The sequence below is a fragment of the Alligator sinensis genome, unplaced genomic scaffold (assembly GCF_000455745.1).
Source record: "Alligator sinensis unplaced genomic scaffold, ASM45574v1 scaffold46_1, whole genome shotgun sequence".
NCBI classification, from domain to species: Eukaryota; Metazoa; Chordata; order Crocodylia; family Alligatoridae; genus Alligator; species Alligator sinensis.
In genome coordinates, this window is record NW_005841907.1 from 165862 (window position 1) to 180202 (window position 14341).

Sequence of the window (14341 nt, forward strand, 5' to 3'; positions counted from 1 at the left end):
TTCCCTGTGCCTCTGTGTGTGTGTGTGTGTGTCCAGCAACGCAGGGAGGGACCAGGCCAGTCCAGGGAGCTCTAGTGGGGGAAGGAGGCCTCCAATTTTTTCCTTGCCCAGGGCCTTAAAAATCCTTAATCCACATCTACCTTTCCACCTCCCCTCCATTGGCCTCACCACTGTGGCGGCTGCTTCCTACTGGTGGCTCGAAGCCCCACTCCCCATGGGCCGGGGTCAGCGCCAGGATGGGGAGGGAGATCTCAACCAGCCTGGGGCCCATGAGTTTGTTTGCCTAAGGCTCACTAAAGGGTTAATCCTGCCCTGGATTTGGGACTCAGGGTCCCTGTTCTGCTGGGACCCAGATTTGGCAGCTGCTGGGGCTTAGAGTCCCCTCAGGTGCCCTGGCTGGGCAATGTGCATCCCTGTCAGGTCATGGGGCTCCCAGCCACCAGGGAGACCTCACTACACATGCAAATTAAAGCTTGATAGTAACCAGTTATAAAGTTAGTACATATTTTCAAGGTCTAACTTTATAGCTGGTTGCACCTTTTATGGCATAATAACTTCTTTGCATGTGTAGTCGGTCTTAAAGTAATTGCACAGATAACGAGTTAATTATGCGATACCTGTAGTGTGCAGAGGGAGCCTAAATAGATCTAGTAAGTGGCATAGATTTCTTGAACCATGGGAAGGGGAAATGATTCAGTTCTGCCTTAAAACTGTGCTGCCAGAACATGTGCTGCCAATGCCGCCAGATCATCGGGCCACGTGAGTTTATGTACAAGTAAATGACCAGGAGAAATCACTCCTAGCACAGTTTCCAGTACTGAAATAAAGAAAAATTGCTTTAGCAGAATTAAAGTATGATGCAACAAAACAAAAAGCCCATCAAAGACCTGCCCCTGTTTTAATCTCTATCTTATTCCTTAGGTGACAAACAGCTCAGCTTTTTAAATTTTTGGGGGGGCTACAGCAGCAGCTGATCACAGGTTTTCACTGCATTGACCATGCTCAAGCTAAGGTTCCTTTTCTAATCTGATACAGCTAATTTAGAATCCTTGATTTGTGAATAGTTAAATTTTTTTCTTCCACATGTATTACTTTGAATTTATTAAAATTAAAGTTAATTTGCCATTGTGTTGCCCATTCACTTTTGCTTGATTAAGTCTCACTGAAGTTTCTTGCAATGCTCTCTGGCTTTGAATAACCTAAATAATGTTATCTGTGAATTTCACTACCTCCCTGTTCATCTTCCCCTCTTGGAATAATAGATATTAACCAATATGTTAAAAACACTGAAATTTTGTGTGCTCCCTTAGCTTCACTCAAACCTTAATTGTAAGTCTTCTAAGATTTTGAAGCTATATTTTCTTAGCTATTTTAAAACTCTTGGTGGGAATGAGGTATATGCGTTTGGGTTTGTTTGTTTTTTATGATACTTCATATCACAGGACTCTGAAGTGAAGCTAAAACATTGTTGGCTTGCTCTCTTTCTCTTTTAAATACCTACAGATATCACGCGATTGGTACCTACTGACACAGTTCTTTAAAGGTACAGTCTGTTCAAAAGCATTGTCAGTAATATATCTAAGTACTTAACCTTGACTAGCTTTGAGATGACCTTCTAAATTCCAATAAACAGTAGCTATACAACTGCTTTATTATATGATAGTAATACTTACTGTTATCAGTGATTATCTTGAACTTTATCCTTTTTTGATTTAATATAGTTAAGAGCAGATGAACTTGGAACTGGTCTGTGGGGGATACTGCTGTAACTTGCCCAGGTAATAGTTACTTTACATCATATCCTTTTAGTTAATACTGATGTTTCTGTCATTTTCCATGCAATGTGGAGGAAAGAAAGAATAAATATTGAAAATTCATGTTTAAAAATGAGATTTTAGTTCTCACTATATAATTTTCAAGTTACCCTTCAATTTGCACTATGAGTACTTTCTTCTATGTAAGCTCACATTCATATCCTCTATTCTATTTCCAAGGACTAAAAGCAGTGTCTGTTATAAACTTTTATTTCTATTTCTCATTTTCTTTACTTTATGAATCTCTTTTCATGTATATTAACTAAAAAAAACAAATTAGAATGTTAGCCTTTCTACCCACTTTGAACTTGTTTTGTCTAGATGTAAATGGTTTGTACAAAGAGTTCAAGATTTGTTAAGCTATGTGTTTTTGAGGATATAGGGCTGCATGAGTTGGTATGGTCACAAGGAAGTCAATAGAGCAATGACAGTTAACAGACTGCCAGTCTGACCCCTGATTCTGATCTTATTGCCAACAGGGTATTGGTTTCTCTGCTTGCAGCGGTGTGTGATCAGAATTAGGTGTGAAATATAGATTCATAGATGTTAGGGGCTGGAAGGGACCTTACAAGATCATTGGGTCCAGCTCCCCTGCACTTGGGCAGGAAAGACTGCTGGGTTCAGAAGACATTGAAAGCATTGCATGTTTTTTCTTCTCTAATATTGTTTTCCAAGTTTATTTCCTAGAGATGAGCTTTATAGGTATAATGTAAGCCTTTTCTCTATACTACTAACCTCAGATTTATAAATGTGTGTACTTTTCAGGAGAGGTATAATCAAGTTAAAATATTTCTTTTTTAGCATTTTCTTGGCAAGTACTAGATATAGTTATTTAAATCACTATAAGCATTTTGCTTTCACTGTTAACTTTTATTCAGGAACTACAAAGACAGGCTTTGTGAATGTATAGAGGAAACAGATTTCTGGGAAAATAATCTTAATGTATTAGTCATAAACAGGGATTTTCCAGTTGCACCTGGTTTGACATAGTCAGACATTTGGGTGTGTAAAAAGGACACATTAATGACTCATTGCCAGAAAAGAATTGCAAAATCTAGAGGGAATGGTTACATGAGATTGTGACTTCAAGACTATATATATATATATAGAGAGAGAGAGAGAGAGTTGTTTCATTTTAATCACAGAAAAATGCGGATTTGGGGTTACTTTTTTTAAACCTGAAAATTGGGGATTTTTTTTTTTAATCAGAGAAAACTAGGATCCCTCATGATATCTTATATTGAACCAACTGCATGTTTGGGATAGACAAGACAAGCTTTCAGATGTATTTGAAAGCTTGTCTAAATCTATCGCTTCACACAGTTGATCCAATAAAGGATATCATCCACAACAACCCTTGTTTCTTGCATAAGTGGATTATGCAAGTTGAACAGGTGAAATTTGTGTGTGTAGCCATTTAAACACAAACCTAAGATCTAAGAGGGGTTTTTTTTGCATGTGATCAACTGTTGTTGGTGCATATCACAAAAATGACTGGAAGCATCCCTTTATCTCTATCTGTAGATTATAAGTATTGTTTGTACCAGTAGCCAATTGCATATGCTTCCAAGGCAGTGATTGAAGCAGCAAAGGATTCAAACAGATTGGAAAAAATTATGGCATTTAAAAACAATAGTGAGTGTTTTTTGGATATGGGAAAAATCTGGTTAAGGTAAAAAGCAGACTATAAGCTCTGTTAACCCACAGAAATCGTATGGAAAAATCTAGTTAAAGTAAACAAATAAAAAAGAAACAATCCTCACAATCTTCTAGATTTAAGAAAATGATCACTTAGGTTAAATATGAAATGCAGGGCAGGTAAGGTATTCCTTTAGTGGTGATACTATTTCAAAAGCACATATAAATATTGAATACCAATTTGTAAGTACAGGAATTTGAAATAAATATGGTCCAAGTAATACTCACTCTGCAAGGGAGAGAGAGAAAAACTTAAATGAGAAAAGAAAAACTGGCTCATTTTGTAACAGTTCCAAGAGCATAATTCTAGAGGGCTGAATAGATAGATACAAAAAGTACAGGCCACTCTAGACATAACCACTCATTAGACTGTAGAGATAAAATTGCTGCATAGGATGGGATTCTGTATAAAGGATATCATGTCATAACAGGGCAATTTCCATTTAAGGATTGAGGAAATGTAAGAAAATAGCCATAGATACTGTGTTCTTTCTGAATATAATGCTGCTAGCAAAGATGAGATAGGCAAATGTGAAATATTAAATAAATACAGGAAACAAGTGAAAAAGGACCACCAAAACTGTATGAGAAATCCAATTGTTCCTGGTCCAAGATTGTCATGGGTATTTGTTATTTAAATAGGAAGGGCTATCTCTTATTAGCAGGAATCTTGGTTTTCTCTGCTAAAAAAAAAAAATCCCCAATTTTTGGATTAAAAAACATAACCCAAAATCCACATTTTTCTGTGATTAAAATGAATGCCACCATATGTATGAAATGTCATCATATATATATATATATATTGTCACAGCGCACCCCGCTGCCCCGCTCCTAGAGAGGGGAAAACTGCTGGGGAAAAGCCCTATCAGCGATAATGAGTACAGCTGTGGGTTGCCAGGGCAACTGATAAGAGTCAGCTGCCTGTAGGGGGCAGGGCCTGGCTCCTATAAAGCCTAGAGTCAAGGCCAGGCTAGCAGTTCCCTGCCAGCAGTCAGAGGGGCAGGAGTTCCTGCAGTTAAGATGGGGGGGGGGGAGCTTAACAGCAAGTATAGATCGCGAGAGCTCCAGAGGCTGGAGCAATGATGTTAAATTACAGCCAGGAGGCTTATGTTGTTAGGGCCCAGTGCCTTGGGTTTTGGTTATAGCCAGGGGGCTCAAGTTTATGTTTGTGTTCTAGTGTATTACACCGGTGGTTTGGGTGAGGCTATAGGGGTTGGAGGAGGCCTCATAGGGACCCCAGAGGTGGGGGGGGCCCTAGTGCCAAGAGGGCGCATTATCCTCAAAGGGACCCACAGTGGTGCGGGGGCCCTAGCGCCAGTGAGGGGCGCAACTTGCGGGGTGTGTAGACCCCAGCCCAGAGAGGGGCATTTAAAGAGCCCCAGCGTGGGCACAGCAAGTCCCAAGAGAAGGGTGATTTTATTAGGAAGCCCAGGCTGGGCATGGAGAGCCCCAAACAGGGGGCGGTATTATTAAGGAGCCCAGTGGGGCCTGGAAGGTCCCAGAGAAGGGGGACCATTGCGAGGCCCAAGAGGGGCAATGTTTGAGAGGCCCAAGAGGGGCCAGATTGAGAAGCCCAGGACGGGCGTAGCGAGCCCGGTAACAGGCTAGCACTACGGAAAAACCCAGGACAGGGGCAGGGTGCTGCGGTGGACCCAGACCAAAGGGGTTAGCAGCACAGTGCCCCAGAGAAGGGCAGTGCTGCGGTGGTCCCCAGGAAAAGGGGATAGCAGCACAGTGTGCCCGGCCAACGAGAGGTTAGTAGTGCGGTGGGCCTAAAATACCGGTGGCTCGAGAGGACGTCCCAAAGTGGACTAGATTATTTTAGAGAAGGCCCAGAGTGGGCCTCAAGAGTCCCAAGATAGGGGCGGTGTTACTAAGAATCCCAGTGAGGGGCACTGTATTAGAGAGAGCCCAGAGTGGGCCCAGTAAGAGCCCAGAAAGGGGCAATAGTATAGAGAGACATACCAGCGTCTATCCCATCTGCGAGGCTTGGGGCGTGGTATTAGGGGTTGGTAGGAGCCACGCATAGCCCATAAGGCTAGGGTGCCTGGGGAGCACCCATCATACCGGGAGACCCCCAGGGGGTCGAGGGTGCCCTTGGGCCGAATTGGCATGGAGAGAGGGCCTTAAGGAGATCACGGCCCTCCTATAGGACCCCGCCGTGATAAATATAAATTAAAAAAAGTAACCCAAAATATATGCGTCTGCGTCTGCAGATTTTGGGTTACTTTTTTAAATCTGAAAACTGGGATTTTTTTTTATCAGAGCAAACCAGGATCCCTGCTTATTAGTAGATAACTACTCCAAATATTATTAAATGGATTGTTGTGCAACATTGAGAACCAGTGCTATAGCTGACTTTAAACTACAGTTTGCTCACCACTGGATTCATGGTAGGTGAGCCCCCTTGGCTGAACAGGGAGCTCCAGGAAAGACTGAGTGCAAAGAAAGAGATTTAGGAGCAGGGGGCAGCCACCAAGGAGGCATACACCACCCTGACACGCTATTGCAGGGAGTCAGTTAGGCAGGCCAAGGCAGGACTGGAGCTTAGGCTGGCTTCAAAAATTAAGGACAATAAAAAGTCCTTCTACAGATACATAGCGAGCAAAAGGAAAGTGCAGAGTAACATAACACCCCTGCAGGACAAATCAGGTCAGTTGGTGGTTGATGCAGAGAAAAAGGCAGAGCTCTTCAATGTGTTCTTTACTTCAGTATTCCTAAATACTGACCAAGACAATTCCTCCACCTTGAGCATAGACAGATGTCCAAGAGGCACCAGACAACTAAGCCAGCACTAACCTTTGGCTAAAGAGCACTTGGAAGGGCTGGATGGGTACAAGTCAGCCGGCCTGGACGACCTCCATCCATGGGTGCTGAAGGAATTGGCCAATGTCATAGCTGAGCTGCTGGCACGGCTGTTTGAGAACTCATGGTGCTCCGCCCAGGTCCCTGGGGACTGGAAAAGGGCCAACATGGTGCCCATTTTTAAGAAGGGGAGAAGGGATGAGCCGGGTAACTTTAGACCAGTCAGTCTTGCCTCTATCTCTGGGAAAATACTGGAAAAAATCATCAAAGAGTGCATTTGTGAAGGCCCAGCAGGAGAAACAATGCTGAAAGGAAACTAGCATGGGTTCGTCACAGGTAGATCCTGCCTGACAAACCTTATAGCCTTTTATGACTAGGTCACACACTGCCTTGATACAGGAGCTGAGGCTGATGTCATCTACCTGGATTTTAGGAAGGCCTTTGACACAGTTTTGTACCCTAGTCTCATAGGGAAGCTAACGGGCTGTGGAGTGGATGCCTACAGTCAGGTGGGTGGCTAACTGGCCTAGGGACTGCACCCAGCGAGTAGTGGTGGATGGGTCGTTCTTGGCCTGGAAGGAGGCAGTGGGGTCCCGCAGGGTTCGGTCCTTGGACAGGTATTATTTAATATCTTCATCAGCGATTTGGAGGAGGGTGTGAAGAGCACCCTCTCCAAGTTTGCACTTGATACCAAGTTATGGAGCAAAGTTAACACGCTGGAGGGCAGGGAGCAGATACAGGCAGACCTGGACAGGTTGGATCAATGGGCAGAGTGGAATAGGATGCAATTCAACAAAGATAAATGTAAGGTACTCCACCTGGGAAGGAGGAATCCCCAGCACACCTACAGGTTGGGGGATAACTTCCTCAGCAGCTCAGAGGCTGAGACACATCTTGGAGTCATAGTTGACTCCAAGATGAACATAAGCCGGCAGTGTAATGAGGCCATCAACAAAGCCAATCGCACCTTGTCATGTATTAGCAGATGCATGACCAACAGGTCAAGGAAGGTGATGCTCCCCCTCTATGCGGCATTGGTCAGGCCGCAGTTGGAGTACTGTGTTCAGTTTTGGGCGCCGCACTTCAAGAGGGACATGGAGGATCTGGAGAGGGTTCAGAGGAGGGCCACTCACATGATTAGTGGCCTCCGTGAAAGACCCTACGAGGGGAGGTTGAGAGATCTGGATCTCTTCAGCCTTTACAAAAGATGTCTAAGGGGTGAACTTGTAGCTACTTATAAGTTTATCAGGGGAGGACAGCAGGGAATTGGTGATGCGCTGTTTACCAGAGCGCCCCAGGGAGTAACTAGGAATAAAGGGTGCAAACTAGTGGACAGTAGATTTAGGTTAGACATGAAGAAGACATTTTTTACAGTAAGGGTAGCCACAGTCTGGAATGGGCTTCCAAGAAAGGTGCTACTATCACCTAACTTGGAGGTCTTCAAGAGGAGGCTTGACAGTCAACTGGCTGGGGTCATCTGACCTCGGTCCTCTTTCTTGCCTATGCAGGGGGTCAGACACGATGATCCATTGGGTCCCTTCCGACTCTATAATCTATGAACAATGGATAATAGCCCTTTATTTTTAAGTTACTCTTTTGGGTAATTATTTCAGGCCCTTCTCCCCAAGGTGATATTATGAGCAACTAAATCAGTTAGCAGGAAACTCAGTACAGTAGGAAGGAAGTATTTTTTTAAAAAATAGTCCTGTCAGTTTCAAAGGACCTGTATTTCTCTTTGTTAAATATTGAATCGCACCTCACAATGATTTATTAGGATGGCTACCTCTAGGACTTATGGGCAGAAAGATAAAACTTCACTGCTGCTATCTTAAAAGCTGCTTGAGCTGAAGACAATTAGCTCAGCAAAAGTTACAAAAGAACAGGCCAGAAAAATAGAACAGGGAAATACTCTGACAGGAATGCTCATCCCTTTCTGAAGCAAGAGAAAATGTTAGATTTCAAAATGAAACTGGCTGACGCTTGCCAAGAAAAGTACTGTCCTGTCATGGCCATCCTCAAGGTCGTTCCAGCAGACAAGGAGGGCCATCTAAACAAAAACCAAGGATGACACCAGTTATATTCCTGAGGAGACCCAGAAAGCTACTGACAGAAATAACACAATTTCTACCCTATTTTTGGCAATGAAAAATGTCGGGAACAGCTTTTAAATGGAGGATTCATCTCAAGAACTGAATAGATAAGATTGTTTAGAGGACAAGAAGTGGCCATATGATGAGGAAGTTATTGGTGTTCAGAGATAGCAGGTATTGATAGATGTCCTCGATATCAGAGGCAAAATAATCCTCCTGCATACCGAGAACATTCATCTTTCCCTGGAGCTCAAGCATCTAGTTGTATTTTATTAGTTGACACAATGGCTTCGTTAATTTGCAGCTGCTGATTTTGCTCTATGATAAGTTTGTTTGGTGTTTTATTTTAAAGAAAGAAAAATTAAGAATAGTTCCTGAGCTAATCTCTTCTATGTGGTGGATACTTTTCCCCTAATATGCTGAATCAAGGAATTGAGGCCATAAAATAAAAATGTAGTTTTTTTCCTAGTGGCCCTTGTATACAAGAATTGTAGTATGAGTAGGTCAGAGGGAAGAAGCACAGTCCTGGATTATTTTAAATCCTTTGCTTAGAAGACAGATAACATAATTGAGAGGTGAGGGTGTAAGGAGAATGCTAGAACCATGAAATGAAAATGCTGTTGTTCAACTATGAATTACTTCCATTATCCAGGGCTAACATTGTCAAACCTGAGTGTCTAAAGTTGGGCACCTAAATCCATATTTAAGTTTCTAAATATAAGTGGCCTGGTTTTGAGTGCCTGCATCTCTAAAAACATTGCTAAATGCCTCCCTGCTGCTCACAAAAGCCAATGGGAATGGTAGAGTACAGTGCCAATAAAAACAGGGTCATGTACTTTAGGTGCATAAATATGGATTTAGGTCCTTAGCTTCAGATGGCCAAATTTGAAAGTTTTGGCTTAACGATAGATTTATGAAGCAGATTAACAAACAGAAGAAACTATCATTAGCATGATGTCTTTCACAGGCTTTTTGTTTAGGGGTTTGTAAAGGAATGCCAGCTCCCTTTCAGGGCAGATAAGATTATGAAGAGTGACAGCCATTCAGCAAATTTTTTTAACTCATTTTATAACCTAAGATATCCTCATCAGTGTTAAATATGCTAAGAAGCAGTGCCATTGCTCTACAAGTTGCTTAAACAGCACAATTTTGATTGTTTCTGTCAGTTGCAGCCATGCAACCTTCTTAGGTTCAGTAAGGTTGCAGGGATATAGCTGAGAGTAAATGTGTACCTTTAATTGCTTATCACATAATCCAAAGGAGATTAAAATCAACAGGAACTTGTCTTCTTGTGCATGCAAACCCTAACAAACTCAAAGCTCTCTTATTTATATTGACAGGCCTTTGATCATGGATCTTTTATGTCAATCACGAGTTGCACAAAAAAATTATTAATCATGGTTGTCCTTTGCAAGTACAAAAAAAATCTAGACTCAAAGGCTCACAATTTTTTAGAGTGTTCAGCTAATTTGAGGTGTCTGAGTTCTGGATATCCAACTTGAGATGCCTGATAGGAGCCTGATTTTTTTCAGAAGTGCTCACCTTTTACGATGTCCAATGCCGGATAATGAAGTGATGAAACATTCAGAAGAGCTAGTCATTTTTAAGCTTTAAGACCCACTGTATGGTCTTTATACTGTTATAGGGCAGCTACTTATGTAAAAACACCCAAATGCCAACAGGTTTTGTACAGCCTGAGCATTTTCACAGGAGTGTAACTGGAATTTTTGAAAGATAGGCACGACTGAGAACTTCTGCCCCCTTCCTAGAAATGATCTCTGCACAGAACCTTGCATAATACAAAATTACGTAGACTACAGCGTGTCATTGTTTGCCAACTAAGAAAAAGAATTTGAAAGACTCTTTGTAGCTGCCATTCTGTAGGCGCATGTACATGTGGGGGGAAGTGGGCACGCTAGAAGGGAGGACTAGACTACAATCAGACCTAGACAGGTTACAGGGGTGGGCGGATGAGAACAGGATGGGTTTCAACATTGACAAGTGCCAGGTGCTGCACCTGTGGGGGAAGAACCAGCAGCATGCCTACATGCTGGGGAACTCCCTTCTTGTCAGTGCAGAGGCAGAAAAGGATCTTGGAGTCATTATTGATGCCAAAATGAACATGGGATGACAGTGTGGGGACACGGTCAGGAAGGCCAACTGTACCTTGTCATGCATCCACAGATGCATCTCAAGCAGGTCCAAGGAGATGATCCTCCCCCTCTATGCAGCACTTTTCAGGCCGCAGTTGGAGTACTGCGTCCAGTTCTGGGCACCGCACTTCAGGAGGGATGTGGACAGCATGGAGAGGGTCCAGAGGAGGGCCACTCAGATAATCAGGGGGTAGCAGGGCAGGCCCTATGAGGAGAGGCTAAGGGACCTGAACCTGTTCAGCCTCCACAAGAGAAGGCTGAGGGGGGATCTAGTGGCCATTTACTAACTAGTCAGAGGGGACCAGCAGGCATTGGGGGAGTCCCTGTTCCCCTGAGCACTCCCAGGAGTGACTAGAAATAACGGTCACAAGCTGGCAGAGGGTAGATTCAGGCTAGACATCAGGAGGCGCTACTTCACTGTCAGGGCAGCTAGGATCTGGAACCAACTTCCGAGAGAAGTGGTGCTGGCTTCTACCCTGGGGGTCTTTAAGAGGAGGCTAGATGAACACCTAGCTGGGGCTGTTTGACCCCAGCATTTTTTCCTGCCCATGGCAGGGGGGGAGACTTGATGATCTGCTCAGGTCCCTTCTGACCCTACCAACTATGAAACTTTGTGATATTATGGTGAAGCAATAAAGGTTTACTTACACATGTACTTGGGAGCGCAGCATGTTGAGCTGGTTCAGAGCAGCCCTGGCTGGCAAGAGGCCTAGGGAGTCAACCTGCCAGCCCGGGGCTGCTCCCCTACCTCAACGTGCTGCAGAGGAGCTGGCTGGGCCGTGAGAGTGCTACAATATGGGGCTAGCTGGCAGGCAGCCTGTAGACTGTAGCACCCTTGTGCCCTAGCCAGCCTGGTTCCCATTTATATGTGGATTGCAGTGGAATTATTTACTCCATCACAGGATCGTACTTGTGTCCAGCAGTACTATCCTGTGCTGGAGTAAATTAGTTTATTCCGGCCTAATAGTGTCGCAGATGTAGATGCTGATGTTTTACTGCGGAGCTAATTAATCATCTCTGCAGTAAACATCTCGTGTAGATGTGCTCAGTGATGCCTACAATAAGAAGGAAGGAGCTGGAATAAAACAAAAAATAGATTAACCCCCGAAAAATATGTAGGCAGACAGATGGACAGACAGACAGAGACCAATATATAAAAAACAATTATATTTCTCTATATAGCTAATAGCAAAATTAAATCCTAGGAAATGTTTAAAGACTGTAATGCTTGGTTTCTATGGCAGGGCCCCACCTGTTCTTCAGCCTCGTATTCTCTGTCTTCCACTGGCTCAGAGCCAGTTCTTTCCCCTGCTGTTTTCTACCAATCAGATTCAGGCAGGGATGGAACATGCTGCCACCTCCCACACACTGCCTCCAGTCTAGTTTTATGTGAAAAGTCCTTGACAGTGCAGTAAGTTAAGTCCCATCACCATTTAGCTGGCAGCCTATGAGGCAGAGTCCACCTGAGTAATTTAATGACTGGTGTTGGAGATGTGTTCAGATGGCATGAATTTGCTGGAACTATTAAGATGTGGAAAACCTTTTAAAAAGTGTCTTGTTGGAAACAAATCAAACCCCTAGACTTGGTGAAGCACATTTGTAGTCTTGCTTTTTTCACACTATAAGGGTGTTTGTAGTGCTACAAAGGTAATGTCTGCCCATGGGTTCTACGTGAAGAAAGCCAGCATACCCAGCTGTATGCCTTGCCTCACCCCCAGCAGAGGAGGCAGGGACAGAAGAACTGCCCATTAGGGGCTTTTGTAACTGGCCTAATTTAGAACAAATCTGAGGGTGAAATTTAATTTCAGGTGTGGTATGGTTTCTGCAAAGAAGAGTCTAGCCTACTGAGACAGCTAGTGAGAACACTGACTTAGTTAGTTCACATGTGCTAATTAATAGTAAAACCTTGGTTTGTAGTATTGCTGCAAGTTTAGTACTTGCATATAAAATCTCTGACATGCATGGCATTTTGGAGGGTGCCTTAGGGTTTGTTGGGCATCTGAATTCTTAAATTTACTGAATGTGTGTGTGTGTGTGTATATGTACGCGTGTGTGTGTGTTTCACACTTTTATAGAAATGCTTTGTACCCTAATAGACCATTTCTGTAATTTTTTCTTCTTTTTTAATCACCAGGAATGGAATACTGGCTCCATAAGAGTCAGTGGCAAAACTTATGACAATGGGGCCAGAATTTCACTCACAGTAATTTAGTGATTGGGTAGGTGACAAAACTGTTTTGTCACTGCCTTGAATCCATGGAGGCATTTACATTTTTAAAATCGAGCACTGAAAACTGCCATTCTGACTGTGGAAAAATGGTTGTAAATGTAGTTCTTTGTTGTTATATTTTTCTTTGTAAATTAAACTTTTAATTGATTTGAATTTTTGCACTTTCCATGGGAACTTTTGGATATCTTAGCCTCCAGATGCATTTTAAAAAAATCATGTAACCTTTTACAACCCATAACATGGTACATGGTTTTTGAATGCCTTTGGGTGCTTAATGCTAAACATGCATTCTGATCTCCTTAACCTTCTTGTAGTTTAAAATCCCATAGGTTATCTGATAAGATTGTCATACCCTATTATGGAATTTTAAAAAAAGGAATATGTCCCATATTAATTTAAAGGAAAATATTCTGTTCTTGTAATCCTTAGAAGTTCCTGCTTTATAGAGTGTAATTTATTTTGACACAGTAAAGATTAAATTTTTGCCGAATGCACTGTCTCACATAAGGAGATTGAGGCAGCGTTCCATGAGAGCACTGCTTCATTTGCTGCACACCTATTATAGCCATATACACATAGGTAGTACAACCTTTTTCCATTAGCAAACTTTGCGAACAGTGACTACAAATTGTACTGAAGTGCATAAATAAGTAATATCCCACTTCACCCCCAAAAGTTAGAGAGTGTGAAGTTGCAATGTTGCGTAAAAGCTGCTTAAGGTCAGCAGGCACACAAGGCCAGGTTTTAAGTTTACTGTGTCTAATTTTTACAACAAAGTTAGGTATTTAAATACTTTTAAAAATCTAGTCCACCACTCCTTTAACCTCCTCTGCAAGTATTGGGCAGTGCTGTGCTTTTGTTGCTAATGATTTCACAATAAAACCTGCAATTGTTAATTAAAGATCTTTTTTTCAGAAAATAGTATATAACAACCATCACTCACTACACATCTATAAATGCCTCTCCTCAGAACCTTGCCAGGAGATGGAAATAAACTAATTAGGTTATGTTCATTTTATTTTATTTTTTAGAAGGCTGAAATAATCCAGCTTCACTATCAATGCACAGGAATTTCTAGAGATACTTACCTTTGATCTTCTGCCATACTCCACTTTAAAGATATCAGCTTCCAAGCATTTTAAAGAGACTCTACCATTTCCCTCCCAACCATAAAACCCTTATCTGCCAATGCTATGTCTTGTATTTATAATAGCTTAGTTGTTGCAGTTTACTCATGCAGTTATCTCAGACTCTGGAGAAGGAAGGGTGTTATTTCTAGCACTCCTCCTAAGCTTGGCATCAACACTCTGTCACCAATCAACATTACATAGTCGCATTAGAAATAGCTCATTACTAAAACAAATGGTTGTGCTCCAAGTCACACATTTCCCACAAATGCAGCTGAGAATATTAAAAAACTGGATGCCTGGATAATGTATAGATCACCTAGAGGGCTCACATGTCATTTCTTAGTATAATATATAGCTGTAGCACCCAAGTATTTCAGGCTTATCTGTCTCTACTGCTTTGCTGTCAGTCTTATTTTGATAG

General features: G+C 42.5%; 1 long non-coding RNA gene across 2 annotated transcripts in view; it reads right to left on the reverse strand.

Moving 5' to 3' along the window:
* Nucleotides 1–14029, reverse strand: part of LOC112549428 — a 65132-nt gene extending 51103 nt beyond the window's left edge. For both annotated transcript variants that reach the window (XR_003092834.1, XR_003092835.1), the window contains exons 1-2: nucleotides 13879–14029; nucleotides 1674–1824 (exon numbers count right to left, since the gene is read on the reverse strand). This is a non-coding gene — a long non-coding RNA (uncharacterized LOC112549428). The remainder of the gene's footprint in view (nucleotides 1–1673; nucleotides 1825–13878) is intronic.
* Between the last annotated feature and the right edge of the window lie 312 nt (nucleotides 14030–14341).